We start from the raw sequence: 6,065 nt of genomic DNA, 5'->3' as shown, positions 1-6,065 counted from the left end.
CACACACACACACACACACACCAAAGTTTCATTAAACAATCCTTATCCTTACTGCATGCAATGTACTGTGATATTTTCTAGTTATTCTATTTTACTCTATACTACTCTATTCCATTTTTAAAGTATTTTTCATGCCCAAATAAGATAATTTTACTATCCCCTAAAGGGATGCAATGCACCATTTGAAAAGCACTGGCTGGTCTATGGTTCTCCCTCCTGTCTCTGTCAGTACAGGACCTATGGATGAATATCTCCTCCATCATATTCTCATATTTTCTCACAGGAATTACAGCCGTCCGGAGTTTCTTTGGATAAAGCAGTCTTTGCATTTACTTCTGGACTGGAGTCTCCCTATAAGCTTCACTGATCAAAAGCTGAAATGCCATTTGTGGCCCGAGTGTGCCAGGTAGAATCACAGCCCTCCCCAGCGATGAACTGCCCCTGCTCACTCCACAGAGCCAGAGAAAGAAGCCAGGAGGGAGTTTGTTTTAGAGAACGGACATATCTAATCCCAGCACAGGGTCACCTTTGGTTGAGGTCTTACATAGTTATTTATTTACTTATTTATGTAGTGGATTTCCTTTGCTTATGCCCTCGTTTCGCTGTCATGTGGAATTAGTCACTTCCACAGTAGCAGAAACATCGGAAAAACTGGAAAGAAGGAAAACAGAGGCCCTCGTCCACGGTTCTTGAATGACTGAGATTTGATTTGGCTGGTTCTTCTCAACATTTGGAGTGTGTTCTTTTTTTTTGTTGTTGTTGTTGTTGTTGTTGTTTTGCGGTACGCGGGCCTCTCACTGTTGTGGCCTCTCCCGTTGTGGAGCACAGGCTCCGGACGCGCAGGCTCAGCGGCCATGGCTCACGGGCCCAGCCGCTCCGCAGCATGTGGGATCTTCCCGGACCGGGGCACGAACCCACGTCCCCTGCATCGGCGGGCGGACTCTCAACCACTGCACCACCAGGGAAGCTCTGGAGTGTGTTCTTTGTAAACACTTTCCCTTGGTCTAAACAACTGCATCCATTAAGCCTTCCAACAATGATGATTTAAATTAAATCTCAGGGGACTTCCCTGACAGTCCAGTGGTTATGACTATTTTGCGCTTCCACTGCAGGGGGCGCGTGTTTGATCCCTGGTCAGGAGACTAAGATCCCTCATACGGCGGGGCGGAGTGCAGCCGTGGCATGAATGAATGAATGAATGAATGAATAAAATCAATCTCAGGCCATAAGAGGAGGAGCCATAGGTCTAAATCTCACTGCACCCTGCATCTGTAACAGGATAGGAGAGAATCCAAAAGAGCAAATTCTATGGACGTGGGGAATCATTGTCACTAACAGTGGTAAAGTAGTCACAATGCAGCCACCTACCAGGTGGCCTGTTACCACCATATTATACCAGCCATGCTCAATTTGCATTGCTCTGCATGGAGATAGCTATAGAGACAGAGATACCTAGGTAGAGATATGTATATAGATATACATATGTATATTTTACATATATGATATATGTATATACATATAACATTTGTTTGTTTGCATCTGTACCAATCTGTCCTGGCACGTATCCATATAACTGTATGGCTATCAGGGCTGTGATCACAGCATGCAGAAGATTGGCACAGAGATACAGTAGATAATTTCTAAAGGAATGTATTGAAAGAAAAGAGATATAGATCCCGGCAGTCCTTCCCCACACCTTATAAGGCATGTTTCTCTCTACTGCCTTGTACTACTGTATTGTGACAATGGTAACAGTGGGTCCAGTATCCTTAAACTAAACCCTAAAAGCCTTCTGTCTTGTGTAGAACTAAGTGAAAACACTTGGCTCCCTAAATCTTTGATGATAAATGTATGCTCTGAGCCACAGCATAACTACCACAGCCCCATAGATAATGGCATAGTAAACAGACACATGCTTTGTACCCCTAAAATATATAATTAACTCATTGTGTTTTCATAAGACTTGCTGAGCTAGTCAGGACAAATACTACCACCCCAGTGTAACAAAGAGCCTGGGACACGGAGAAGGGCTACAGAAGTGGCCTGAGGTCACCGTGTCAGCAATTGAGCTGAGGTTAGAGCTTCCTTGACTTGTGCGGGCATGCAGCCCACAGGAGTGGGCATGGTGGTTTTCGGGGTATGTCTCCACATCCTGGAGACTCATTTGAGAAGAAATAAATGTAGTGAAGGAAAGCTGGGTTTTGGTTGATATAACAGTCTTGGCTTTTACTTCTCAAATTAAAAATTATTGCCCAAAGGCGTGGGTAGTATGAGGCCACATTTGCAGGAAAGAGGGTACTTAGGTACTCCAAGAGTACGTTTTCCCATAGTGTTAATTTTACTCAATGATTTGGTGTGTGGCGGGGGGGTGATTAAAGCCATTTAATTGGTAAATGACTTAGACAACTTTGTCAACTTAAACTGCAGCATACCCCTTGGGAAATGCAACATTGGCATAAAGTATTTTTAAGACAAAAGAAAAGATGGCCAAGGAATCTTAATCCCTTAGCAGGGTCTTTTTTTATCCACATGCATAGGCCCTGGGAGGTTAAAATCTATTCCAGTCCACTTTTGGAATACATTCACAGAGAAGTTTGAGCTAAACTCAGAGAACTTCCCCTGGCACACACGCAGGAAACTGTGAGAAAGTGTGAGTGTGCTGCCAACACCCTTGTGGGAGAGGTTGCCTTGACCTCATGAACATAAACCTCCAGTCTGGGAACAGTGGGGGAAGGCAACAAACATTTGCTACAGGCAGAGCATTAAGAACCCACTCCTGATATTTCCATCCATTTGGACGGACCTTAATGATTTTTTATAAGAAGGTAGCCAGTCTCCTCTTCCTGTTCGAGAAAGCCTGACTTGGTCTAGTGCCGCCTGGACGGTGTAGGTAAGCTTCTCTGATTCTGGGGTTCAGTATTAGAAAGGCCGCTTGCCTACAGATATAAGACACCGTCTCCAATTACAGCTTTCTTATAAGTAACAGTGAATTTTAGAGTGAGGCATTGTTCTCCATTTGCTTTTTTCGAATTCCTCAACTCATTCAGAACTCAGCCTACAGAAAAGATTTTATCAGTACCCCTTTTAAAAAACATGGATTTCCTGAGTACTGCGTGCTATTGATGCTGGTGGTACATTGTCTCATTTAATTCTCATAAACTTGGAGAGTTAGAAAGCATCATCCCCAATACACAGATGGAGAAAGGGAGACTCAGAAAAGTAAAATAATTTGCTTATTCTTTTTTTTTTTTTTTTTTTTGCTTATTCTTGTGTAAGCCCATGTCTAGGCCTGAGTCTAAGCTCAGAGGAGAGGAATATAAACCATGGCCATGGACCAAATCTGATCTGTGGCCTGTTTTTGTAAATACAGTGTTTCTTGGAAGACAGCCATTCCCATTTGCTTACATATTGCCTAGGGCTGCTTTTTCCCTGAAACAACAGATTTGAGTAATTGTGACAGAGATCATATGACCCAAAAGGCTGAAATTTTACTATCTGACCCTTGACAGAAAAATTTGCCTATGACCCCCAGTCTAAGCAATCTAATAACTTATTAGATTAGTAAAAGTGAAAAAGTGCAGAGGCTACAGGAAGAAAAGGAGGATATACCCACTAACGGGAGTAGTGAAGTGGCAGAGAAATTATGGCTAATGACGAGCTGTTATTACAGTGGTGTGAAGAGGAAGATCACTGGATTGAAAAGACAAGGAACTATGAGGATTTAGAGGTCAGAGGTGTCATCCATGTGACTATTAAAAACACACAGAATGAGAGCAGAATTTGGGGTGGGAAAGAGGGTCATGAACTCAATACTAAAATCTTTTACAATGTAAGGGAAAGATTGATAGATGGCAAATAAAAAAGAGTGGTGGGCTTCCCTGGTGGCACAGTGGTTGAGAGTCTGCCTGCCGATGCAGGGGACATGGGTTCATGCCCCGGTCCGGGAAGATCCCACATGCCGCGGAGCGGCTGGGCCCGTGAGCCATGGCTGCTGAGCCTGAGCGTCCGGAGCCTGTGCTCCGCAACGGGAGAGGCCACAACAGTGAGAGGCCCATGTACCACAAAGAAAAAAAAAAAAGAATGAAATAATGCCATTTGCAGCAATATGGATGGACTTAGAGATTATCATACTAAGTGAAGTAAGTCAGAGAGAGAAAGATAAATATCATATGATATTACTCATATGTGGAATATAATTTTTAAAATGAAACAAATGAACTTATTTACAAAACAGAAACAGACTTACAGATATCAAAAACAAACTTCTGGTTACCAAAGGGGAAACGTGGTGGGGAGGGATAAATCAGGAGCAAGGGATGAACATGCACACACTGCTGTGTACAAGATAGATAACTAACAAGGACATACTGTAGAGCACAGGGAACCCTACTCAATATTCTGTGATAAGCTATAAGAGAAAAGAATCTTAAAAGATGAATAAATGTATATTTATAACTGGATCACTTTATTGTACGCCTGAAACTAACACAACATTGTAAATCAGTTATACTCTCATAAAATTAAAATTTTAACAATAACAACAAAAAGGCATTTACCAAGCATCACAGCATCTGCTGCTCCACCTGCACAAACTTTAATGAGAATCTGCAAGCAAATAAAAAGGCATGTGTCTAACCAAAAAAAAAAAATTGTTGTTAAAGGGAATGTATAGGAAGGAGACCTTTGAGATGACATTTGAGAATCTCCCATTTCCAAATGCTACTGTCGCATACAGCTTTCCACATAAAATATTCACATAACACTAGCAGAAAATAACAAAGTAGTGCCAAAATGTGGATTCTGCGCCCTTGGCTCCTACCATCAGCATTTATGTGAACCCCTTCTCTGCACCAGCCTCATGGTGGGCTGGCTTAAACTCTAACTTTAGAAAGACTACAAGTAATTGTATTTAATGGATTTTGGGGTTGTTCAGGTATAAACAAAACCAAGAATGGTTTTCATTCCATGTTTCGTGTTTAGTACCCTTCAACCCCAAACAGAGTGAACTGATTTTCCCTCAATATGTTTCTAGTATGTGATGCATTCCAGTATTTGAACATATATCCCACATAACTGTATTTATTTTTGTTTTAACAGCTTTATTAAGCTATAATATCCATACCATAAAACCCATTCACTGACTTTTAATAAATTTACCTAATTATGAAACCATTACCTAAAATCAATTTTAGAGCATTTTTATCATCCCCAAAAGATCCCTTGTCTCCATATTCAGGCCCTTCTTATTCCCACCTCCAGCTTCAGGTGACCATTAATCTGCTTTCAGTCACTTGGTCTTTTCTGGACATTTCATATAAATGTAATCATTCAATATATGGTCTTTTATGTCTGGCTTTTTTTTTTTTTTTTTTTTTTGCTTAGCATAAGGTTTTGGAGGTTTATTCTATGTAGTAGCATGAATCAGTACTTCATTCATTTTTATTTCTGGACAATATACCACTGTCTGGATAGACCACATTTTATTTATCCATTCATCAGTTTATGGACATTCAAGTTGCTTCCCCTTTGGGGCTCTTATGAATAATGCTGCTGTAAACATTTATGTACAAGTTTTTGTGTGGACATATGTTTCCATTTTTCTTGGTATATACCAGGAGTTGAATTTCTGGGTATATGATAACTCTGTGTTTAACATTTGGAGGAACTGTCAGGAAGTGCACCACTTTATAGTCCCACTAGCAATGGATGAGGATCCCAATTTCCCCACATCTTCACGAACCCTTGGTATTATCTATCTTTTTCATTATAGTCATTCTAGTGTATCTGAAGTGGTATCTCACTGTCATTTTGATTTGCATTTCCCTCATGACTAATGCTGTTGAGCATCTTTTCATGTGTTGATTGGTTTTTTATGCATCTTCTTTGGAGAAATGTTTATTCATATCTATTGTCTATTTTTTAATTAGGTTACTTGTCTTTTTATTATTGAATTTTAAAGGTTCTTTATCTATTCTATGCACAAGCCCCTGATTGGCTATATGATTTGCAAATGTTTTCTCCCATTCTGTAGATCGTCTTTTCATTTTTTAAATCGTGTCCTTTGA

This window comes from Mesoplodon densirostris, chromosome 7 (genome assembly GCF_025265405.1).
Source record: "Mesoplodon densirostris isolate mMesDen1 chromosome 7, mMesDen1 primary haplotype, whole genome shotgun sequence".
Classification (NCBI taxonomy): Eukaryota; Metazoa; Chordata; class Mammalia; order Artiodactyla; family Ziphiidae; genus Mesoplodon; species Mesoplodon densirostris.
This window is presented reverse-complemented; position numbering follows the sequence as displayed.